The sequence below is a fragment of the Desmodus rotundus genome, chromosome 7 (assembly GCF_022682495.2).
Source record: "Desmodus rotundus isolate HL8 chromosome 7, HLdesRot8A.1, whole genome shotgun sequence".
In the NCBI taxonomy this organism is placed as follows: domain Eukaryota; kingdom Metazoa; phylum Chordata; class Mammalia; order Chiroptera; family Phyllostomidae; genus Desmodus; species Desmodus rotundus.
Window position 1 is genome coordinate 111,804,862 of NC_071393.1, and position 25,877 is coordinate 111,830,738.

General features: G+C 47.6%; 1 long non-coding RNA gene across 3 annotated transcripts; it reads right to left on the minus strand.

Annotated features, from left to right (window-relative positions):
- Positions 1-1,234: 1,234 nt before the first annotated feature.
- LOC123480528 (uncharacterized) lies at positions 1,235-24,488 on the minus strand. Of its 3 annotated transcripts, XR_006656570.3 has the most exons (5): positions 24,252-24,488; positions 20,589-22,639; positions 18,947-19,024; positions 4,639-8,079; positions 1,235-3,139 (listed from the first exon to the last, which is right to left on the minus strand). It is a non-coding gene; the product is annotated as an uncharacterized lncRNA (long non-coding RNA). The 3 variants fall into 3 exon arrangements; XR_008427403.2 differs by having other exon boundaries at positions 1,235-8,079; XR_008427404.2 differs by lacking the exon at positions 18,947-19,024 and having other exon boundaries at positions 1,235-8,079.
- Positions 24,489-25,877: the final 1,389 nt, after the last annotated feature.

The following is a 25,877-nucleotide window of genomic DNA, read 5'->3' on the forward strand; positions in this document are numbered from 1 at the left end:
ACTTGACAGGCTGAAACTGGTTTCCCTCTCCCCGTCCGCGTAGCCCCTTCTCCAGACTCCTGTCTTTCTCCTTTCCCGTCTGTATTAGGGACACAAAACCAGGGAAACAGAACCGGGAGCAGACATACAGGGTGAGGCAAAAGTAGGTTTTCATTTGTTCATATGGAAAACAATACAATCATACATAATAATACAAGAACACACCCTATTTTGTGTACTCACAACTGTAAACCTACTTTGGCCCCACCCTGTATGTACACGTACACATGTGCACACACATATACACACACACAAACATGTGCATATACATTTACATACACAGAGAGAGACGGTAAGGAATCGCGCATGCAGTTGTGGGGGCTGGCAAGTCTGAACTCCACAGGGCAGGCTGGAGACCCAGGGAAGAGCTGATGTTGGAACTGCAGCCCAAACACAGTGTGGAGACAGAATTTCTTTTTCTCAGGGGCGGCCAGTCTTTTCTCTGAGGGACTTGAGCTGATTGGGTGAGGCCCACCCACATTATGGAGGGTCATCTGCTCTACTCAAAGTCCACTGATTTAAATGTTAATCACAGCTAAAAAGTACCTTCACAGCAATATGTAGACAGGAGTTTTACCAAATATCTGGGTACCATGACCTAGCCAAGCTGACCCACATAATTAACCATCACACCATCCATCCGGTAAACCAGAGCTCATATAAATCCCCCGTGTCCTCACTCTCATCGTGATGCTTCCCTGCTCTAAAACCTAAAGCACCTTCACCCCAGGCTCCTCCTAGTCACGTGGCAGATAACTTGAGTGAATGCTCAACGAAGGGCCTTTGTGATGGGCTCCAGTCAGTTCAACACAGCAGATCATTTTGAGGGCCCAATGGCGAGCTGAGCTAGAAGCTGAGGATACAAATATCAAACGCGCGCGTTCTGCCTTTTCCCTCCACCTTCCTGAGCCAGGGCCATGCTGCAAGTCTCCAATCCCCCACAGTACCTAACGGAGTGCTGCAAACAAAGCAGGCCCTCGATTACTTGTGGTTTAATGAATTTGAGTCTTTTTGCTGACCCCTATATCAAATTTACCTTAAGTAGAGGATTTTAGGGACTCATTTATGAAGTTATGAATTGTAGTGCCAACATCTGTTTCCACTTTTATTTTTAAGGTACAGATGTTAAGAGATATGTTCACACTCAGGAAGAGTACATGTCCCCAGGACAGTGACAGCTGTCTCTAGGGGTGGGGTTGCCGGTGGCTTCTACTTGATTTGGTAGTCTTTTCTGTGTCTTCCAAATTGTCCTCCATGACCATGTGTTAACTTTTGTAAAGTTAAAAAAAAAAGTTCATGTTTTTTCTTATCATTTATGAGTATGAAGAAATTCGGGATCTGCTCTCTGTTGTTCCTAAGGCCCTCAGCATACCTCTTTGCTTCCCTTTGAAAAGATGGTGTTCTGGGACATCCTTGAAAAATCCGTGAGGTCAGAAAAGATAAAGTGGACTACAAATCGCTATTCTGTTTTAATTATGTTCAAGCATCAGATAACATGGAACTTTTAATAAAAGCATTTGGGGAGCTCGTGCTTCCAGCTGCTGTTAGGCCGTTGCTGGGAACAGGGAAGCCAGGTAGCCTGCATCTCCCCTCGAGCTTCTCCTCCAGTCTGCAGGCCTCGTTGCCGCTCCCAGGCCTGTCTGCATGTTGTCAGACTGCATCTCTGCCAGAGGAACAACACCCAGCCTCCATGGAAGCGACTGTTCCTTGAACTTTGCTTCAGACCCAGCCTGCTGGGGTCTCCGGAGGGAAGTGTTCACCTCTAGCCCAAATGAAATGGAGCTTCAGAAAAACCACAGCAGAGGCCACAGCAGCCTCAGGCTCTGAACTTTGTATTTCTTAGTCTGCCAGAACCACTGGCTGCCAAGTGCCACGGAATTCCCAAAAATGTGAAGGGGAAACCAAAGTGCCAGAGGAACGCAGATATCCATGGCTGGGGAGTCTGTCTCAAGGTCACCGGGACAGTGCAGCCAGGTGTGCTGGGGGTGGCTGCAGCCCTGGGAGAGGGTGGGTGAATCAGACCAAGGAAGCCAGGTCTGCTCTGAGGCTGAAATTCCAAGAAACTTACCCTGCACAAGGCCAAGTCTGTGAAATCCCCCTCATTCTGGAAAGGGCCCTAGCAAATTGCTGGGCTTTCCAGTGTGATATGTGATAAGTGCAAGTGGGCTGAAAATATTCTTGAGATTTTTCAGTCTCGTACAATTTGTGGTGGCCGCCACGGCCTGTCTCACCACCTATAGTGTCCTGCCATGTGGGGCCAGCATTTGCCCTCAACCGCCTTGGCTCTCCAGTAAAGCCTGCTTCATCATCTCTGCCCACAGAGGGAAGCAGGGGCCCTGTTCCACGTCCTCACAGGCCTGTGTCCCCTGCAGCCCTTGCTTGGCCCAGGGAGAGACAGCAGCAGTCCCCCAAAATGCCCTGGTGGCAGCATGATGGCCCCCAACCAGGCTAGCCTCCTTGCTCCTGTCTGGTGACGGGATATCTGAACCGGTAGAAATCTTAGTGCTCATTGGCCCAACCTCCTCGCTCAAGAGCCAGTCTCTGCCTCCATCTTCACGTGGTGTTCCTCCTGTGCATCTCTTCTTCCTACAAGGACAGTTGTCATATTGGATTAGGGGCCAACCTATCATCTCAACTAATTACATCTGCAATGACCCCATCTCCAAATAGGGTCATCTTCTGAGATTCCAGGAAAGACATGATTGGGGGTGTGGGGGACACTATCCAACCCGGTAGTCTTCCTGCCCCACCCAGCAAAGTTCTGTCTTACTCTTCACCTCCCCCCACCTCCCTGTCCTTTCCTTCAGTTGGGTTAAGGGCTTCTGCCCACTGGTCTAAGCAGTAGTTGGGAGGCAGAGAGTAGGAGATTGTCTGTCAGCCTCTGTTTCCCCTCCTGGACATGGACACGCTGGGGCTCCCTGGACTCCAAGACTGAAGGGCAAGTCAGTATATCCAGCCAACACTGCATCTCAGAATCACCCGGGGAGCTTCAGAACACATGGAGCCCTAACCACACCCCCAGGAATTCTGCTTCTCTTAGCCAGGGTGGGAACTGGCATGGGTGTGCCTCAAAAGCTTCTCAGGTGATTCTCTGTAAAGCCTGGAATGAGAAAAACTGTGTCAGATGCTGTGAAAACACCTCTCTTCAGGAAAGGGAATGCAGCCCCCTTACCATACCCTCCCCCCCACCCCCAGTTCACCAGGAATATGGGTTTCTGCCTGGTGCTCCCCAATGCCCATTAGGAAGCATTCCCGCCTCATCCCAGGCTGCAGGAAAGAGTGAATGTATACTTGGGGACCTGACCCAGACAGCAGCAAGCACAAACTGTCCTTGAAGTGTTTCCTGTTCGACTTTAAAGTGTGAATTTTGCATCTTCTTCTGTAGCATAGCCATCTTGTTCTGCAATTTTTTTAAAAGACTGGCTTTGCTCCCTTCAGAAGTATCCAAGTATAGACGTGAGGCCCCAGAAAGATGTGCCATGTTTAAACTGCGGCTTCGTATATTCCCTGGCACACCATTAGGCCCCCCCAAGTTTTCTGACTTTCAAAAGCCAAGCCACAGAGAGTCAGAGGGGGCGGCAGCCGATCCGTTTAAACTTTGGAGGGAATTGCATCTTACAGAGGAAAGCCTGTGCTCACGGAGAGGTAAAATGAGTCACCCAAGATCACACAGCTTGTGGTTCACCGAGTGGGAACTGGGCCTCGGGCTCCACCTGTGCCACTGCGCTGACTAGGTCAACTGCTGATCTGCTGTGTGATGTTGAATAGGACCCTGTACGTTGGATAGGACCCTGTACCTCTCTGCGTCACTTTTCCTGCCCATAAAGTGCTGATGATATCTCTTCCACCTCAGAGGGTCTGTGTGGAAGCACTTCAAAGTTATATGTAAAGGCAACGCACTCTAATTGTGGTAATCACAGCCTGATACTTCCAGGTGAGCCATGGCGAATCCAGCAAGAGTGGCCCCTCCAGGGGTCCAGGTGAACCCCCGATGTCCCAGAGAAGGCGAAGGTCTTGGGAGTTCACATCCAGCATTTCAGTTTGCCCTTCACTGCTCCCAGCTTTTATCTGCCCAGCCTGAGCCACAGTAACAAGCAAAGAAAGCACTTCTCCCCGAAAAACCTTCTAGTCCCAACCCTGACAACGTCTTTTCAAAAGGGTAAGGCCTGAAAAAGTGAATGACAAACAACAGCAGTGCCAGCGTTGCTCCTTTCACAAGGCCACAGAGACCTTCCCCACAACCCATCCCATCCAGAGGAAGTGGGCGGCCAGCTGCTCCAGACCCCTCCCTCCCTGGCTGGCCCAGGCCAGAGTGAGGCTCCTCCACCCACGTCCATCCGCCCTGCTCTGTTTACACTGGGAGATGAGCTTCTGCTGAGCTTAAGTGCAGTTCTGGCCCTTTTGTTTGTTTTTAAGTCAAGTTACAACTTTGCTCCTGGATTTATTGCAAATTCCATTTATCTTCTCCTGCCCAGGGTCTCCACATAAATCCTTCATAGTGTTCCTTCCCCTCTGCGGACAAATAACCAGGGGCACAGGGAAGGGGTGAGGAGCACAGGGACAGACAGACGAATGGACAGACGTGGAGGAGGCACACACCAGGAAGGGCCAGAGGCTGTCCCACGTGGAGCTGGGAACAAGAGAGGAGATGGCTCCACAGGACCAGCTATAGAGATTTTCCCGGAGGACTGTCCAGGGACAACAAGGCGGAGGAAGGCCAGCCGCCCTGCCTGCTGCCTCTTTCTTGCAAAGACCTCCCTCCATAGGCAGGAAGAGCCAGGCTGAAAATCACAGAAACTCTGGCCTTAGCAGAGAAAATAAAGAAAGGAAGGTTGTGATTTGAAGGGAAGGGGCCGATGGTGGTTTCTGCAGGGGGTGGTATGAGGTCAGCGGTCCCCAGGGACCTGGAAAGGACACTGAAGGGCCGGTCTGACAAGGGCCGCAGGTCTGAGGGCTGGGCGTGGGCATCGGCCATGGAGGCCACCCCGAGCATGGCTGGGCACCAGCACAGCATCTGAGAGCTCCCTCTCCTCTTTCCTCCCCAGACACCAGCATTTCCATAAGCTGCTGATGAAGAGTAAACAACTCCAAACTGGGACTCACCAGGGAGAGAAAGAGAATCAAACTGAGCAGAACAAACTGAGAGCGGGATGTCCAGCCGTGCTCTTGGCTTGTCCTCTGGAGGCAGGAAGTGCTGATGGCCTGTTCTCCTTCCCTAGCAGAGTTCCCTAGCTCAGGGGCATGCAGGGGACACTCACCTGCTTCAAAATGGGCCTTGCAGTTGGGGGCTAGGGTTGAGGGGCGGGCGTCCCAGGAGCTGGGAAAGTGGGAACTGCTGGAATCTCAGCGCCTAAGCGCTTGATCTCAGAATGGGGCTTTAACCTTCTCTGACCCGGGAGAGCAGCTGCAGGTAGCTGGCTGGGGCGACCACGGAGTGATCCTGAGCAGGCTGCAGGGTGGTGGGTCTGCAGCTGACAGAGTCACCTGTCATCGCACCATCCTCTCCATGTCCAAAGGCATGAAACTCAGCCTCAGCATCGCAGCCCAAAACCTCCCTCAAGGAGCCTCAAGAAGTGGGGGTTGAGTGAAGAAGAACAGGGCAGGCCCCCTCTGCCTCTGGGAGTCATCCTGGCTTCCAACAGGTGTTGTGGCTAATGAGTAGAAGAACATTCCACAACAATTTTCCCAGCCAGGCCTTGGGCTCCACCCCTTCTGGTGCTGCTGGGCCCTGGTCCCTCCCCAGTCACTCATCACCTTGCCGGGAGACCAGCCCTCCCCTTCATGCTGGGATCCCTCCTCGTCCCTCCACTCTGCTGTATCCTCAGACACCTCCAACCACTCTCCTCCCCTCACTTCCTTTCTCCTGCCCTCCTCTCTCACCCAAGCTCTCGTGCCCATACCCCATCCCACGTCCCTTTAGGAGCTTCCCTTTCGGCCAAGTACCCTCTGGCCCCTCAGCCTCTGATGGGCCCCACTGCCCACTCTCTCTGCAGCACCCAGGCCCTGCAGGGACACAGCCACCACACTGGCTGCACAACTCACCTGGGTCCCTCTCTCCTCTTGGGCCAGCAAGTCAGCTGGACCACTGTCCCCGAGCCTTCCACTCTCCTCCAAACCCCCAGCTCCCCGCTTCCCTTCTGTCTGCAGGTCTCTCACCACTCACCTGACTGAGAGGGGCCAGACCTTTCCACTGGACTCCCTATGTCTCCTTTCCCCCACCAAATGGACCCTTCACATCACCCCTTTGTTTCCTTTCTCTCGGTCTGAGAGCCACTGATATCCCCCCGCCCCTTTGCAAACCTTACTGACTTACCTGGGTCCAAGCTGGCATCATCGGTGCCTGTCTCTTCCATGCTGTTTCGTCCCTGTCCTCACGGCTGGATGAGAAGCTGATGTTAACAGGATTCTGGACAATCTGAATGCGCATCACTTGCAGAAGCAAGGCCCCAGTGCATGGCCACGTCACACTTATCCTAAAATGGCTTCCAATGGCCCTGCCTTCTCTCAGGCCCCCATCTTCCTGTTATCAGTCTTTATTACAAACTTCTTTATAAGGTCCCTTACACCTGCTTATTTTATTCCCAATCCTCAGGCCCTTGCATCTGGCTGCTGCTTTAAGGCATTTTCACAGGCCTCCCTCGGGAGCCAACCCTACGCCACCTCCTCACGTGGCTGGGGCCGCACCCACCCATCGAACTCCTTCCTTGGGCTCCCCTGGTTACTTCCTGCCAGGCTTACATTTTCCTCTCCAAGTGGCCTTCACCTGCTCCTCTGCCCAGCCAGCCTCTCCTCTCACCGCATCCCCTCCCTCTCATCCATGTCCACATCCTCAACCATGAGCCCTGAATCTCCAGCTACAGAAATTGCCACAATTCCACGTGTCTGCTGGCCTCTCTGCACAGGCTCCCTGCAGACATCCCAAAGTCTTCCTGCATGAAATTAAACTGATCGTATCCTCTCTAAACCCATCTCTCTTTTCGAGCTTGCCTGTCTCTGTTCACGAATTTCCACCCTCCCCATTGCCCGGGTCCCCAAAACCTGAACACTGTTGTTATCTCCATCTTCTCCCTCTCCGTGCACATCTGATTAGCCTCTGAAAGCCTGCAGAATTTTCTTTAGCACTGTTTTTTAAATCCCTTCCCACTTCAATGTTGCTATCTAAATTCAAGCTCTCGTCATCCCTCCCCTAGACGTGTTCTCTCAGCTGTGGGCCTCATGTCCTCGGACACAGACGCGATCATAGTGGTCTGCCTCCCATCTGGACTCGGCACAGCTATGGCTTCCAGTCAGGGAGAAGCCCTGCCTGCCCTTCCAGCCCAGTCCTCGCTGCAGCCATCACCACTCAGCAGATGTTGACTGTGGACCTACTGTGTGACGTGTACGTGTGTTCAGGTCATCGTCACCTACTTTCTACTCCCAGAACTTGCCACCCTGCATTCACCCGGCGTGCTGGTTCTTCATTTTGTTCACCTGTTTTATCTGCCAGAGGCACCTCTTCTTCTTTGCTCCCATATCCCCTCTCAGCACCTGATGCAACCACACAGCCTAGCTCATGGCCTGCCTCCTCCAAGAAACCTACAAGACTCCAAAGGCAGCACCCATCTCCCCCTTCCACATTCTCCCTGAGAGCAGTGTTTTTTTCCTATTACAACTGCATCCAAGTGTACATTGGTGTGTGTGTGTGTGTGTGTGTGTGTGTGTGTGTGTGTGTGAGAGAGAGAGAGAGAGAGAGAGAGAGATCCCTCTGGTTGTGTGATCCTACCAGCTAAAGAATAGTTCTTACCTAAATTTTTAGCCTACACATTGTTAAAGAGTTTGTTGCATTTGAATCAGGTCCCGTCCCCTCATTTTACAGATGATCGAACGGTGGCCAGAGTGGCCCAATGTCTTATAATGCCAGTCAGGGGCAGAATCGCATCCCAGCCCTCGTCTCCCGGTTTCCTGGTGCAATACTCAGAAAATAAGGAATTTCAGGCTCAGTTGCCAAGGTCTGATTACACGTGTCCTCCACAACATACCCAAGGTCCTCAGCTGGGCAGGCTAGAATCAGAACAGAAAGACCTCCGATGAGCAGCCAGGAGTCACTAGCCTTTTTGCCTAATACTAACCCCCGCCCCCCAAACCCTGCCCCCGGCCCCCCACCAGCTGGTCTATCCACACTGAATACGAAACAGTCTAATTCTGTTTTTTGAACCTCCAGGGAAATTGCTTTCTCACCTTCTTCAGCAAAGTTACTGCCTTACAATGTCTCCAGTGAAAAATCTCTCTTTCCTCTTCCCTACTCTGCCTCCCAACTCCCCAACCCTCAATGCTGCAGTGTCTCCTTTCCTCCAGCTGGCCCTCCAGCAGAGGTGCGAAGGGCTTCTCCTGCCCACCTTGCAGCATTGCTTCATCGTAGTACTTCTGAAGCGTGGTAAGGCTTATAGCTCCTAAGAAAAAATGTACCATATAAAAACAAACTAGTGTGTTTTGTAAAACTCCAATAGGACACCACCTGTCTTTCTTGCTGTCCACACTGGGTAATCACACATGAGGTTTCATAGGGGAACTGGAGAAAACAGCTTTTTCACTTGGCAAAGGTTTTCAGTCTTTGTGCCTGGGTGCCCACACACACAACGCACTCAACCCTCCACCACCGTTCTGGCCTGGACCACACAGAGCCGGTTAGATCCACCTTCACTGTCAATCTCCTTGCTTCCTGTCTAGCTGGGGCCTTCCCTCCAATACAGGGAAGGATTCTCTCTTTCATCTGTCTCAGTAATAAGGAAGGGTTCATTCAACTTCACAAAAACCAGTGGAAGGATCCTGAAGGAGACTCGAATCCTTGCCGTGAAATTCAAGTAACTGAGTAAATACAGTTGTTTGGGCCAAACTGAGGTGGCGTAGATTGTCTCAATTGCTGCTTGTAGCAGCAACGAACATTTTGAAAGTCCTCCATGCCACATTCTATGTGACCTGGGAGAGAAAAGAAGGCGTTGCTCTGAAGAAGCTTCTGTTCTCCCCACGGGTAAGCTGGAGCAGGTTGACCTAGGAAAGGGCACTGGCAGTTGAATGCTTTCGCTTGCGTGGGAAGTCCAGCTGTCTCTCTGGGGCCCAGGAGACAGACAGACGAGGGGAGAATTCCTGTGTTTGGGATTGGACTTGAAAAGTCGCCTGTTTGTAACATCAGACTTAGAGAAGAGCAGAAAGAATTTCCAGCTGTCGTCAGGGTAAGAAAGCCCCCCTGATTTCGACCGGGGCTGTTTTGTGCTCTGGACTCCCCTATCACTCCTCCTGGGCTGCTTACCCCTTCAGACACCGGGTCCCAGGGGCCAGCTCTGGGACCAGGTGACTCTGTGCTATCAAGAAATACGAGTGGCAAAAAGACCAACATGGTATGATTCTGCTTCTATGAGGTACTTCGAGTCGTCGGCTTCATAGACAGAAAGTAAAATGGAGGTCACCAGGGGCTGGTCAGGGGGAAAAGCAGGGCCGGTGTTTTGTGGACACGGAGTTTCGGTTTGGGATGATGAGAAAGGTCTAGAGATGAATGGTGGACAGTGGAGATATACTCAACCTCATGAAAGTATATACTTAAAACCGGTTAAAAGGGCACATTGTATGTTATATGTATAAACGTTTTACCACAATAAAAAAGGTGGGGGGAAGACACAAGTGGGAACTCAGCCCTGGTCACAGCACTGCTGAGGCAAAGCAGACACGTGACCCAAAGCAGACAAGTGTGTGTGTGTGTGTGTGTGCGTGCACGAGTATGCTGTGGGTGTACGTGGTCTCACAGGAGTGAGACTGGATCCACAAACAGCACGGTCAAGGAGGTGAGCGTACTGGGCCACGATACTTAACCTCTGAGCAGTCCCCGTGACTCACGCGGGGTCATTCCCCATAACGCAGACCAGTGGCATCTTCTCGGTGCAAACTGTTGTTCAAGTGCCAAAGAACCCGCGTGATATCCTTGGAGAGGGCGGTATGGAAGGCCTTGTCTCCATGACCTGTTCCACAGTGCATTTGGGCTGTTCAAAGAAAAGCTAGATTTTTGGAGTCGGACAAATTGGGGCTAGAATTCAGGGCCTGCCACGGGGTGGTCAGTCATCATGCCCAATTTAAATGTAAAGGCCTAAGATCAAAAGAGGGGTGAGTATGAAAATGCTTCTCATAAACTGTAAAGCGCCTCCCCATTATCTTTCATCCTTTCAACTGAGCCTGCCCACGGGAGCAAGTTAGCAATAATTTTAAAGAATTTCTACTGCAGGAAAGTAGCCTAGATCTTCAAATACAAATTAAACCTGCACTGCCTGTTATAAGACAGGCTTTGGAGGAGGCCCAGTAGCAACCATGGGTGAGAATAAAATAAAAAGTCCTAGGAACTAGGCTTTTTGAGAAAATAAATTAGGCAGCCTTTGGCAGAGGGCCCAGGTTGAAGCAGACATTCGTGAGAAGAGTGGCACACCAACCCTTTATCAGTCATCAGTACTGGGGCATAAGGTCATTCCTTTAGGACCCTTATATTTTTAACTCGCATACCATACATTTTACCATTTTAAAGTTTATAACTCAGTAGTTTTCAGTATAGTCACAAGGTTATGTGTAGCATCACTACTACCTAATGGGGAATATTTTTTATCACCCCAGAAAGAAATCCCATACCCATTAGCAGTCACTCCCCATTCCTCCCTCCTTCCAGCTCCTGGGAACCGCCAATTTACTGTGTGTCTCTATAGAATCCCCTATTCTGGACATTTTGTATCAATGGAATTTCACAATATGTCACCTTTTCTGTCTGGCTTCTTTCACTTAGAATAATGTTCTCAAGGTTCATCCATAAGGTTCATCCATGTTGTAACATGTATGAGAACTTCATTCTCCTCTTATTATTTTTATGAAACGTATTGGGATGACATCAGTTCATTCCTTTTTGTGGCGGAGTAATATTCCATCGTGTGGGTATACTACGTTTTGTGTATCCGTTTATCAGCTGATGCACATTTGGTCATTTCTACTTTTTAGCTAATGTGTACAAGTGCGTGTGTAGATGTATTTTCAGCTCTCATAGGGACATATCTAGGAGGGGAATTTCTGTGCATACGGTAATTTGTGTTTAACTTTTTGAGGAACTGTCAAATTGTTTTCCCGAGCAGCTGCACCATTTCACATTCCCGTCAGTACTGCACGAGGGTTCCAATCTCCCCACATGTTTGCAACACTTGTTATTGTCTGTCTTTTCTATGACAACCATACTAGTAGGTGTGAAGAGCCTTCTCATTTGATTTTGATTTGCATTCTTCTAATGACTAAAAACGTTGGGGGTCTTTTTCTGTACTGATTGGCCATTTGTGTATCTTCTTGGAGAAATGTCCATTCAAATCCTTTGCATATTTTAAATATTTGGGATGTTTATCTTTTTATTATTTCCCTGTAAGAGTTCTTTATATATTTTGGGTATAAGTCCCTCATCATATATGTGATTTGCAAATATTTTTACCAATCCATGGGTTGTTTTTTTCTTGATAGTATACTTTGATGCACAAATGGGTTTTTTTTTTCCACAAATGTTTTTTTATTTTAATGATGTTTAACTCATTTTTCATTGTGTTGCTTGTGTTTTGATGTTACAGCTAAAAATCCATTGCCTAATCCAGGGTCACAAAGATTTACACTGAAGTTTTCATCTAAGAGGGTTATGTTTTTAACTCTTAACGTTTATGTCTTTGATCCATTTTGAGTTAATTTTGGTATATAGTGTGAGGTAGAGGCCCAACTTCATTCTTTTGCATATGAATATCTATTTGTCTCAATACCACCAGTTGAAAAGACTATTTTATCCCTATTGAATTATCTTGGGAAACATGTCAAAAACAGATCTTTCTTCTCTAATTTAAACATTTAAAACTTTAAATTACCATCTGGATTCTAAGAAGCAAGACACAAAAGGCCACATAATGTAGGATTCCGTTTATAGGAGATGTCCAGAATAGGCAAATTCAAAGAAAAAGAATGTGGATTAATGATTCCCAGGGGATAATAGGTGTGGGGTTCCTTTTTGGGGTGATGAGAATGTTCTGGAATTATATAGTGATTCCCAACATAGTAAATATAGGATAAAACACTGGATTGGATACTTTAAAATGGTTCTTTTTATGCTATCTGAATTATATCTCAATTTTTTAAATGTTGAGGTGGTTGCGTGGGTAAGAAGTTGACGATCATAACTTTATTGCAGTTGCGATGTAACAGTAGTTTCTGGGGGACCCTAGGAAAATAATCCAGATTGTGGTGGTGATTGAATGATTCTATACATTTACTTACAATCATTCAATCATACGCTAAAAACAGGTGAATTTTAGCCCTAACTGGTGTGGTTCAGTTGGTTAGAGCATTGTTCCATAAACCAAAAGGTTACAGGTTCAATTCCTGGTCAGGCTACATGCCTAAGTTGCGGGTTCAGTCCCTAGTCAGGGCATGTATGAGAGACAACCAATCGGTGTTTCTCTCCCTCTCTCTTTCCCTCCCTTCCCCTCCCTCTAAAATCAATAAGCATGTCCTCAGGTGAGGGTAAAAAAAAAGGTGAATTTTATATTATATAAATTAGACCTCAATAAATAGCTTTTTAACAAGAGTTTTTAAAGTTCTACTTAAACTGCTTTAGTGGTATCTCATAAACTTTGATATGTTATGCCTTCATTTTCATGCACTAAAAAATAATTTTAAATGATCTTTGCACTGTCTTCTTTGACCCATGGGTTGTTTAAAATGTAATGTTTAACTTCCAAATATGTATTTTGCAAACATTTTTGGCTTTTATGCCTAATTTAATTGTTTTGTGAAGAGATTACACACTTTAAAAATCTGTTTAGCCTTTCATTATGACCCAAATTATAGTGTATCGATGAATGTTCCATGGGAACTGGAAAAGAAATTCTGCTGCTCTCGAGTGGGGTGTTCTTTGCATGTCTTATGTCCTTTATGCTGTTGTGTTATGCATTTTCCTTCTACATGTGTTGGAAACTCCACAGTACTTTGTCATTATTTTTGCTTTAATATTCTAAAGGGACTTTTCCATTTAAAAAACTCCTTCATATTTACATTTACCCATATGTTTACCATTTCTGGCATTCTTCATGCTTATGTGTCAGTCCAAGTATTTTCCTTCTGCCTGAAGGATTTCCTTTAACATTTCTTACAGTGCAGTTTTTTTGTGATGAATCCTCTAAAGTCTTATTTGTCTCATAAAGTCTCTATTCTTGCCTTCATTTTTAAAGGGTATTTACTGGATACAGAATTCTAAGTTGATCTTTTTTTTCCTTCAGCACATTTAAAGATGTCCTTCTATTTTCTTCCAGCTTGCATAGTTTGATTGTAAGTCTGTAGTATTTCTTATATTTGGTCCTCTACGAAATATCTCAGGCTGCTTTTTAAAATTTGTTCTTTATCACTAACTTTTAGCAATTTGACTACAATGTACCTTGGTATGGTTTTCTTACATACTGCTTGGGCTTCATCGTGATTCTTGAATCTATGGTATTTTTAGTGTTTATCAAATTTGAAAATACTTTGGCCATCATTTCATAAAAAATTTGTTCTCTCCCTTTTCTCCTCTCCATATATATATATATATATTAGTCCACTTGATATTGATCCACAGGTTACTGAGATTCTCTTCATTTTTTTCCTGTTTACTTCTATTTTGTTTTGTTTTTTTCTCTCTGTGCTTCATTGGGATAGTTTCTTTTGCTACATTTTCAATTTCAGTTATTTTTTCTCTGTATTGTCCAGTTTGCTTTAAACTTCACTTACATTTCATTTCAGATATTATATTTTTCATTACTAAAAGTTCCATTTGATTGTTTTAAAATATATCTTCTATTGTTTCCTCATTACATTTATGTTTTTCTTTAAATTCTTGAGCACATATTTTATAATAGCTGTGTTAATTCTGCTCATTCTCTCAACTCCATCGATTTCAAGTCTGTTTGTATTGACTGAGCTTTCTCTGGTTTATGAGTCACATTTTCCTGCTACCTGGTGAGTCTAGTGATTTTTGATTGAATGTTGGATATTTTCAAAGTTACATTGTTGATTGTTAGTGTCCTGTTATTTTCCTTCGAAGAGTTCTGGGCTTTTTTCTGGTTGTCAGGTTACTTATGGGTAAGATTGATCCTTTAGGGGCTTGTTTTAAGCTTTGTTGGAGTGAGTCTAAAGTTTCTTTTTCTCTAGGGATAATTTACTCCTACTAGATAGGGATGACCATTATGGGTTCTCTACTAAATGCCCTGGGTATCAAGCTGGTTGATATTTGAACACTTCTCAGTTCCTTGTAACCTTACGAATTATTCATCTTATAGTTCCTGGTCATTCTTTGCCCAGACCTGTGGAGCTTTACTCTCTGTGTACATCTTAGTACTGAGAAATATTATGCAGATTCCTGGGGCTTTTTCCACATAGCTCTCTTTTCTAGAACTCTTCCCTACAACTTCCATCCAGAGTCTCTTTGACCTTCACTTTCTGTCTTTCAACTCAGCAAATCAGCCTTACTCTGTGTGGGATGCCTCTCTCTGCTAGATAGTCCTGACTTTATCTCCAGTCAGAATTGGAGGTGATCATAGGGCTCACCTAATTTACCTCCTTTATGTCAGAGATCACAGTCTTATGCTGCCTGTCGTGCAGCATCTGCAGCCATCAGTACTTTTGTCTCGTTTTCTAGTTGCTTGTGGCGGGAGGGTAAATCTGTTCCTATTGCTCTGTCATGACCAGAAGCAAAAATCTTACGAACTAATTATGATAAAGAAGTAGTAGTGAAAGAGGGCAAACCCAGAAACTAGGCACTGCTGACTTGGCCAGGGACTCCAGGGTATAAGGAGACAGCAGAAAAATTCTAGCATCTGAAAGCCATGTAGGAACAGGTATGCCAATGTAGAAAAAAGAAAAAAAAATGTGGAGGCTACTAAAAAAGATATCACCTATTTTCTCAGGTAGCTGGATTGCTTCCATTTGCTCCTCCAGATCTTCTCTCCCCTCCTCACCCTGCCCTGTACCCTGGGGATTGGCTTGTCTATACTGCATCAACAGGGCTTCTTTTAACTGTGGTTTCCAGTTGTGCTCAGGCAAAGGAGGAAACAGCAGGGAACTTGAAGGCAACAGGGTCATTTACTCCCCTCTTGCCTACCCTTCCAAATTACTGTGGATTGGTTTTGTCTCTCCACCAAATGGCACAAGTCCTGTCAGGCAGCTCTCTACTTACAGGAACTCTGTCTGTGTTCTAGTAACTATTCTTTCCTCATTCCCCTTCAGACTTTGGGGTGGTAATACCTCCTCAATTTTATCAAACCTACAGTATCACACCACCCTTTGTGAGTTCCCCTAAACCTTGCCCATACCTTACCAAATAATCTCCTCACTAAATTCTCTTTTTTACACCTGACCGATACGACAGTTATTGATGCTGCCCCTAAATGTGAGCAATCTGCTGCCCACTGGTTGTATGACCTTAGGAGATCACTTCACTGTCTCTATCCTCAGTTTGCTCTTGGCCTAGCCCCTACTATTTGGGGCCTGACAAATCAGAAGTACAAATTCAGTAAGCTGCACCACAGCAGTATTCTGGGGCAAATAGTGCTCCCTCCCCATCCTTTACCTTTTTTTCTATCTTCTAGTCCCACGCTACAATTCCTGGCTTAGCTGTTATGCCTCCTAAAGTAATCCAAGTACCTCCTTCCAGATTTTAGCAATAGATTCCCCCCAGTGAGGGCTAGCTAGGATTGCCACAGGTAATCTCCAACTGATAGAGATGACCATCAGGTGGGGATCATAGTCAAGTTCATACAAGTTACTCAACCTGTAGCCCAGGCCAGTAGGGCTTAACATTCAAGGAGCTTTTCCCCCTCTTACGACATGCTCCCTGGAGAAGATTTATTTTTATTTTTAAACTAGGAAAACAGATAAATAGCATGTATAAAGAAAACTGTTCAAAATTTTAAATAATAAATGGGCAAAAGTCATGATTTTTTTTTTAAATTATAGAGTTACTTAAAAGTAGTCCTGAGGTCAAGAAAGCAAGTTAGAAAGAGCTAGGCACTGCTACCTCCCCCTGGCAGAAAGAGATTTAGAAATGGAAACCAAAGGAATGGTGGAAGGGATCCAAGGGCAAGAAGAACGAGAGTTAGTGGCAGTCTGCACTGAAAGACATTAGGCCACAGTGAAGATCACAAACATGTAACTCCTCAGCCCAGTGCCCCCAGCTCTGTCCTGAGAGAGGGAAGATAAAACGCCTTCCACCCTTCTGTGAAACCCATTAAACTTACTTGCCTTCCTGGGGAGGTCATTTCTGCACCTTTGTGTCTTCTCCTTGATCAAATGAACACGTAAGCCCCCTCTGAGGAGTCTAATACGACAAGCCTTTTCACTCTCCAGCGCTGATGTCTTTTCCTAGAGTTTCACTTCACCCTTGACCCATGTATAATGCTCACAGTGGGACTCAGTGGGAAAGCCCCCAAGACCACTACTCCTGGATTAGCCCCTCTCCCCCTAAGGCTCCCTCCAAGATCTCAGGTGAGGTTTAGACTTCCTTGGGAATCAGACCTCCTCACTCTTATTCTTACATAGGCTTGAACATAACATTGCATCTTTTTAAAGAAAAGGCCAGTGGTTCCCTGTTATTTGTTGGCATTAAAGACAACCATGATTTAACTGAGAACACACCCAGGCAGGTTGTAGGACTGGATCTGCCCAGGAGGCCCTGGGATTCCTGAGTGAGTCAGTAGGCCCCAGGGGTAGTAGAGGCCTAAGAATGGCTCCCCTTCCCTACAGTTCCAACTGATACCTCCTCTGACCTGGCCCCACCAAGGGTAGCTGTTGAAAGCTGACTCACAGTGTCCCTCTCTGCAGCTCTAGTTTCTGATAAAGACTTTCCATGAAAGAAGCATTGCTCACTCCTGTGCCAGCCACCCCTACTATTGGTTCAAGGCTTAGAGGGTGTTACCCTTTGACCCTTAACCCTTGACTCTGACCCTAATGAACCATTCCCTTAGCCTTCCTGGGAATAAGCCTATACTCAACATTTTTTACTGAAGGGAGAGAAGAGACAATCCACTCAATGATTTGCTATTGTTAGAGTAATTAATACTCCAAATCCCTGAGTAGGAGGGACTGGAAGGCTTAAGGCTCTTTAACTCTTCCTATTCTCAAACTAATCCGAAGCTTATTTTCCCCCCGCCTCCTCTAATCATGTTTCAGGCCCTCACCTGTCTGTCCACAGGCTAAATCACTTGGTCTGGGGAGTGATTAGGTGAAATCAGACACAATGCCTTGCAGCTGACCAGCAGCAGCTCTGGAGATTCCCCAAACGAGGGCTTAGGGATGTAAAGCTGGGTGAGGCAGAAGCGGGTGGGGGCGGTTTATCCAGGATGTTTGTATAGTAAACACTATTTTTCACTTAGATTGCATGTGTATTTAAAACAGAGATTGGAAGGGGAAGGGAGAAGGCTCTCCCAAATCACCCCTTGGCACCAACATTGTAACAGTCCTTCACCCCAACACTGGATTCTCTCACTTCTCACTCTATTTCTTCCCCCTTTTCATTCCTTGAATTCCTGGCAAACCCTTCCCACTGATCTTTGTCCTATTCATCCATCCATTCACCCTTCCATCATGGCAGCTCTTTCCCAATGGGAAGCAAAAGCCCTTTGCCAGAGAAAAGCCCTATTGTTTTCATCCCTGCCTGTGGGGTCACTCTACTTAGGGTTCGTTTCACAGATGACGCCCAAGGTGGCTGATGGCATCACTGCATTTCTCCACAAACACCTTTCACCATTTCCCATTTCCTCCGCATCCTTTTCTCTTCTACTCTTAAGCTCCTTTTCAGTTTTCTTCCCTTTTTTCCTCTTCCTCTTTCCTCTTTTTTTTCTTTCCTCTTTCCTCTTCCTTTTTTCCTCTTGTCCACTTTGTATGCTTTAAGGAAAATGCCATGAATTTTTTGTAGACATTCAAAAGTAAAATGGGCAGCTGAGCTCAGTCCTAGAAGAGCTGATAGCTCCCCACTCCCAGAGCCCCCTTCACCCCAACCACCCCCAGGTTGCCTGGGGCAGAATTAAGCTCACCTTTTCCACACTGACCACCAGGATCTGGGTTTTAAGGCCTCACTGGGGCACCCAGGGCATCAAACCTCCATGCTGGGGCTCTGGGCCGGTTATAGCCCATCCTATAGGAGAAAACATAAGCTCCCAACACAGAAAAATCTGTCTTTCCTCCTGTTGCTCTTGACAACAGAACAACAGAGCCAGGATTTGGTGGCCCAGCATAAATAAAACAGTGCTGCTGGCAACCATGTCCCAGCTAATCTCCCTCCAGCAGTGACCCGGGTTCTGTGCACAGTGACAGTGAGTGTAGCCAGACCCAAGGCTCTGACGTGCAGGAAGCAGGCTGGGCAACCATGGCCCTGCGTCCCTCTCCCCTGTCTCCTCCTGCCTCCGGCAGACCTGTGGGGGGTCAGTTTCCCCCGTCTGGAGCACATGGGCTGGGGGTTAAGGAGAGGCCAGCCTTAGGCCGAGAGATCCTGCTCAGAGCTGTGTTCTCAGTTCATATCTTTATTTCTTTCCTGAAGAGGGAACCGGGAGCCTGGTCATCTGGAATGGTTCTGCAAGCATGCCCCTGGCCTGGCCTGGACCCCATGCTCTGGTTATCCCTTTACTGTCCAGTCCTCCAGAGCCCCATCTGCCCTAGAATTACTGGCTTTAGGCTAGAGGGATCTTGGCAATCATCTGGTCCCAACCCTCTCAGAAGCAGATGGAAGCCTGACTGGAATTAGACCCTCCACAGGACCTGGATTTCCTAAGCACAGGAGCATCCCAGGAGAGGGAGCCATCCTGACTCCAGAGCACTAGGCAGGAGCCAAATGGATTCAGGTAACTCATATTACCTGGGGCTACATCAGGCCAACATTGGTGCAGATGCATTTTGATGAATGTAGACATGGTTCCTATCCTCCTGAAGCTGTCTAGGAGGAAAGACAGAAATGGGTCGAGTAATTAAAGTGTGATGCTATTTATGAAAAGGGAATATGTACAGAGGGTCCAAGTCTAGGGAAGAGGCAATCAAGAAAAGGCTTCCTTAGGAGGCGGCATTTAAACAGAAGTCAGGAGTGTGCTTTTCTCAGTAGCCTCTTCACCCAGAGCCTAGCACAAGGCCAGCACATGGTGAAGAGCAGTAAAGCTTTGTTAAATGAATGGATGAGAAAACAAACAAATATCTCTAGTTTGCCTAAGAACCCTTGGTTACTTACAGGATTTGGTGCTGTTTCTATTAATGTACTCATTTACCAAAAAAACCAACAAAACTTGAAGTCATGAGTCCTCATGAGGTCTATTCATGTTATGGACATGCTGTGTGCTGTTCATTCTGTTTTAGGGGTGAGTGTGCTGGGTCACAGCTGGGGAAGATGATACCCCTGAGATCCCACAGGGAGTCTTCCGGACTCGCCCCTCCTGGGCAATCACACCATGGAGAACTCTGTAAATGGACTCATCAAAGCAGGGAAGGCCAGCCCCTTGACAGGTGATTGGATTTAATTCTGAAAGCAGAGATGGGTTAAAACTCCCTGCACCCAGATGTCCTCACCACAGACCAAAGCTCAAGAGGAGGCGAGGGGAGCACAGCACCACGGGCCTACCCTCTCTCTCAGAAGAGGGTAAAGGGTTCCTGGAAATTCCCGTAAAGCGTCCAAGTGAGCAAATCCAGAGCTAGTTGCTATGAGGTTTCCCAGCAGGATTATGGGCAGACTGACCAGCTGTTCCATCCCCCAGGACTGTCTTAATTTCAAAGACTGCGTTCTCTGTCCCAGTAAAAGTGGGCCCTAGTGTGCAATGTCCCCAACTCTCCCAGAACCAAAACACGCCCACATTAAGGTGTTGCTCTTGGGCCTCCAGGGACCTATGTACAGGAAGAAGCATCCTCTTCCCCCTCCCTCTCTAGTAAGCACCTCTCCCAAAAGAGAAATGGGGTTAGTGACATCGGCTGGAGGCAGGGTCACTGTACACAGGCTGTTCTCGGCACAAGAGGGTGGGTGGGGACAGAAATCCAGTCCTCACTCTGCTTGCCAAGCTGTGCCCCCTGGCATGGCTGCATCCACACAAAGGAGGGGGTGCCTTTTCTAATTTGCATGTAGGTGCCAAATGGGCTAGCAGTGACCCTGGGTGGAGAGCCCAAAGAATTACACCTGGGGAGGCACATAAGCCAATCCTTCCCTTGCCACCACCTACACAGTCTAACCAGGTGTTCCTCAAGTGGCAGTTATGCTAACAAGGCAGATTTCTTAGAAGGTAACAGAGTATGACGGATAAACCAGTAGGCCCGGTAAGGCTTCATGTTTTATTTTTCTAAGTCTTGAGTTCAGATGACAGTAAAAATCGAACTATTGAGATGTACTAAGGAAGGATCAAATGTCTGCTTTCTGTTTAACTACTTTAAGGAGAGTAAAGATTTACAATACACATAACCCCTCTGCGTTGGAAACACCAGGGGTCTGGAACCTTTCCCAGACTCTGGGCTCTAGCTTCACTTACCTTGAGCCTGTTGGTCAGGAAGTGAGCCCTTGGAAAATGAGTTAAAATGGGCACTCTCTCAGGAAAATGACCCTTCCCAGGAAGCGCCAGGCTTCTCACCAGCAAAAACACTCCACATTCAGGATGATCGGCTAACCGCGCCAGATGAACATTGGCGGCACAATACAGATGCGCTCCTGGGAAGAGGGACTCGGGTTCTGGTGCATGCTCAATAGATGCAGAAGAAAGGGCTGTGGTCTCCTTGCTGGTGGCTTTACATTGCAGGGACATGTGATAAAGGTAACTCATACCCATGTGCAGGGACAGCTACCACCTCTCAGAAATGCTTCCCCAGTGTGATCTCCTTTGGTACCTGCCCATCTGCCCAGTCTTCCTGGAGGTCAAAAAATGAGGTATGGCCTGGGGAAGCAGTGACAAAAGATGAGCAAGTAGCAGGCCCTGCAAGCCACAGCTTTCCTAGTGCTTCTCTGTGTGTTTCCATAGGCTGAAGGTGGAAGTGGGGTCAAGGGGTGGATCCCAAATGCTTCCTGAGGCTCTGGGGTGCCTCTAACCTCAGTTCCCTGTCCTCATAGACCCAAGTTCTCAGTGTCTCCTGGACCGTCTTGCCTGAGGAAGGCCCAGGCTCCCAGGGCCTTGTGAATTCAGAGTACACAGGAACAGTTCTTGGTGGCAGGACACACGTAGCATCTTGGCCAGGAAAATCAGACTGCTGTCACATAGGTCTTGTGTAATCCTCTCAGGAAGCAGATGACTAGGGCAGCCAGGACCTCGGCTGACCAAGTTTATTCCCAAGTGAGACTCCCTTCTCTTTCCTGATAATCCCTTTTGTTTTTTTTCTAAACAAAACCTACTTGTACCACCTGTCAGGACCTAGCAGATAATTTCACACCGAGAGCCTTCCTGTGCCTTGTGGGAAGTACATACGATAGGAGCCAACAATTCCTGAGCACCTACAGGTGCCAGGCTAGGAGCTAAATGTTCACTTCACCAGCAGGATCTCGTCAAATCCCCATACGACCCTGAGATGAAGCACTGTTACTATTTTTTATTTTTATTGATGAGGAATTAGAGGTTCAGACATCTTGCCCAAGATCACACAGCCAATAAAGTGGTGCAGCCAGGACTTGAACCCAGATCCTGTGGCTTTAGGGCCCACACCTATTACCATGCCAAAGCATAGGGAATTCCAGGTCTTTAATGGTGCCAGAAGACTGGGATAAAATGATGAGGGAAGACCTTGGCTCCCCTGATTCTGCCCGTATAGGTGACAGATGTGCCTAAGACACAACTTCCCCAGACAGTGTTTAACCTGAGAGCAGGGGCTTTGCCTGACTTGGATTTCTTATAGAATGGTGGCTAGTTTCTAGAGCAAGTGTCCCAGGAGTGCAGGGTCCAAGAGACCCAGGTAGATATCACAAGGTTTCTTATAACCAAGCCTTGAAGTTCTGGAATGTCACTTCTACCATATCCTGTTGGTCAAGCGAGTCACTATGGCTAGCCCAAATTCAAGAGGTGAGAAACAACACACAAAAACCCAGCGGGAAAGATTGAGGGCCGCCATCTTGGAGACTGTCTACCACAGCTCTCTTTATAAAAAGATAACATTCCCTTATTGAGCTGGGAGAGGGAGACGAAATGAACCACAGGCTGGGGAAGCCGAGAGGAAAGAGACTCTGTCCTTCTGTCTAGAAGAAGGTACTTCTCCAAGTCCTCCCAAACTGTTCTCTTACTTCACATCTCAAAGTACATTCTTAGACCACACTTTAGGCCCAGAATTCTGGGCCAGAATGTGGAAAAGAGTGGAAAAAACCCACTTATGTCATCCTAACTCATCAGCCCTCATTTGAGAATGAGTTTGCTATGTGACTGGCCGCAAAACTGTTTATCTGCCCTTGCTGCAGTGTGGCCTTTAAGGGACACAATCCGGTACCCATGACGTCCTAGTAGTGGTTGCCCTGGAGACCTGGAGGTCAAGGATAGTAAGGGAGCCTCCTGCCATGATGATGTCATGTAGAAATCTCTTTGGTTCTTGTGAACACCTGGTGATTGAGCTACGAAAGAAAGAGAAAGAGCCATAAATTCCTCGGATGTGTGTACACAGGCAGAGCAGAGTGGGCTGGTGCAGAGTCCAAACGTACACATCATGTGATGTCCCTTTGATTCCCTCGGCCACCCCTGCCTTGCTTTGGTCCATCTAACCTTGCTGGACTTGGGCCCAGGAGCCTTGTTTGGAAGGCTATGGAATCACCTGGTCGTTTGAGACCGCCCTTCCCATCCATCTGGAGAATTCAAACATAATAACTCACTTCCAAGTCTGCAGCTAGCTTTGTCCAGCCTCTGCCTATCACTCCTCCATTACATATTTGGGGGTAGGGGAGGCACAATTATTGTCAGAATAAAACAGGATGGGGTACTTTGCACATCCCATCCCATCCCCGCAATAAACTGCTCCTGGTCTATCCTACCTGAGATACCTCTTCAGTCTGTTCCCCCAGCAACAACAAAATGTGCTTACTAACCACTATCTTCTTTCCTCCCTCCCTCCCTCCCTCTCTCTATAAGAAACTCATGAGTAATTTAGATTAATTATATACTCGTATTCCTTGGTTCATGACCCAATCCCATCTCTGTTCCATGCACACTCCAATTCTATTTAGTTATTTTTTAAAAATAAACAAACACCGGCCATCCCACAGCCCCAAACAAAAGCCAAGACCTTGATAATAACCAACATATCTTCCAAATCCCAAGTGACAGTAAACAGGAAAATGAAACAGCCGGTCACCCAGCACACACAAGACAGAAGCTAGTCCTTTAAAAAGGTTTCGCTAGTGTCTGAAGAAGGCGTCTTTTAGAAATGCCTCGTTTTTTCACACGGCCCATTAAATCCCAGTCATTTAAACTCTGAGCTCCCAATTGGTATGTCATTTTATTTTAATGATCCGTGCTTCCTGTAGAAACATGAAAAATGACAATTTCTTTTTTCAATTAAACATGTAACGACCAGCAGATGAAGGTCGGCTTCTTTCCGTCGGCCCCCGGGAGCAAGCCGAGAAGGGGTTAACGAAGGCCCGGCGGCCGGGGGTGGAAAACTCTCGGTCACCCGAGCGCGGTCCGGCCTGCCGCGCGCATGCGCATGGGCAGCCCTCTGCGCGGCCACCGACTCCCCGCTCGCGGCTTCCTCGGTGCACAAAGGCCTGCTTTGTTCCACTGGCTCTGTTTTAAATATCTGACGACTATTCCCCCCGTCCCTGCGCCAAATCCCCGGGCTTGACTGCAGGCGCGGCACAAGGGCGCATTGTGGGGCCGAGCGAGGGGCGAAGGGGGCTGGGGGCGGCCGGTCCGTTGGGGACGCTCCTGTTTCGCCCGGTTGACTCAGCCATTTGGGTCACCAGGGCTGAGTCGTGGGGGTGTCTCATCGTCTTTTTTTTTTTTCTTCTTCCCAGTCCCAGAAGTAAAAATTGGAAAATGGGGACCCTGGGAATGAACAGAACGGTTTCCAAAGCAGGCCTGGAAAGAGGTGCTGGAGTTACAGCAAAGCACGAGGGGGACGCGACGCAGCCCAGGCGCCTGGGCCACCCCCAGAGCGTGACCCGCGAGGCCAGACGCTGGACTTCTTATCTGTCCATGGCTGTACATATTTAGAAAGTACGAATCACTCACACACTTCGAAACGCGTGGCATTCCAGCGCAAACCAACCCGCACAGGGTGAGGCAGGGGATCCTTCCTTCCCCCAAGTTTGGGGCCCAAGAGACGCTGCGGAAAGGACATCACCACGGGCTTTCTGCACTTACAGCTTTCAGGTCCCACCTCGTTTTAGGAATGGCCCCTTGGGGAAGTCACACCTCCCCTGATATGGCCCCTCCCTCCCAAGGGTTGGTAGGTGAGGACTGGGATGGGGTTCAAACAAAAGTAGGCTTTCAGCTGGCAGGAAAGCTGGCCCTGCTTCCAACCCCTCCCTTGCCTTGTCTTGCTGGCATTCCCTGCAGACTACCAGGTAGTTTTCCTTCCCGGCTCAGGTGTTTGTTTACCTGCTGCTGTTGCAAAAGAGGAGTTCGTGCACTCTGGCGGGGAGGGGGCAGGGGGGTTGCAAAATAAGAATGGCAAGACCCACCTCTCTTTCCCATTTTCTGGCTAGATGTTGGAAATTTAAAGCAAAATACAAAATGTGAGCTGTACCAACTCTGAAAAGTATGTTTGGTCTTAAGTTTAATCAGAAAGAGGTTTTCCTATTCCAACTTGCAAAGAAAGCTACCATACCCCTCAGAATCTTGAAGGAAAAGTGTGACCCTCCCACCCAGGGCAGGTGAAGGAGGAGGGAGGACTTGGTTTGGGGTGATTTGATTCAGAAGCAAAGGGCTTTATAGTTTTCTGGTGGTGGCTCTAGGCCTAACTGAGCACCCCAAAATCCTCCCTCATGGTTTGCTACAAATCTTAGGGTTGGACTTACACTGATTGCCTTGGCACATTTCTCAGCTGTGAGGACCATAAATATTTCCTGAGACATATTTTTTTAAATCATACTTTATAATAATTTTCACATTTCACATGTTGTCTCATTCACGGGCACTCTGAGGGTTGGAGCTGAGAGATGGTATAGATCAACCCTCTTGTTTTGCAAACGAGGGAACTTGTCCAGAAACTCAGAAAGATAAGACAAGGCCACTGAGGAGAGTAAGCCAAGCCTCCTATGCCCAAGATTAAATTCTTTCTCCTCCTATGTGCTAGTCAGCCACAGACTAAAAGACCGAGTTTTCACCAACCGCTTCCTCACAAAACTCTTTCCCCATGTAAGACTCTGTTTGAGAGTAAGAAGCTCTAGGAAAGGCTGTAGGTACGCAGGCAGCTCTGAGGAGACTCGGCATCTCTTCTCCGTATATCCCCTAGAACCGCTGAGTTTGCAAGCGCCACACTAACTATAAACTTAGAGATATAAGTCACCTTCCGCTGCCAGGCTTGCTAAGTGGCAGAGCCCTCTTGGGTGTCTGTTTCCAGGCCCTCTTCAGTATCTGAGGAATTTCTTCAAGCAACACTAAGTGTCCTTTCACCACTCTTTTGGCCAGTAAGCCCCCTATCTGGAGATGATAGCAGCCTGCAGCCCCCCTGCAGCAGATCAGCCTGCAGCTGAGGTGTATGGGAAAGTGTTACCTAGAACTTGACTTCCCTCTGCGGGGGTGCAGAATCTCCCCAGGTGTAAAGTAGGACAGTGGTCCCTACGACCCCTCTCCCTGCTCTCTTCCCTTCGCACCTGCCAACTCACAGATGCTGGAAAATTTACAGGAGCGCGT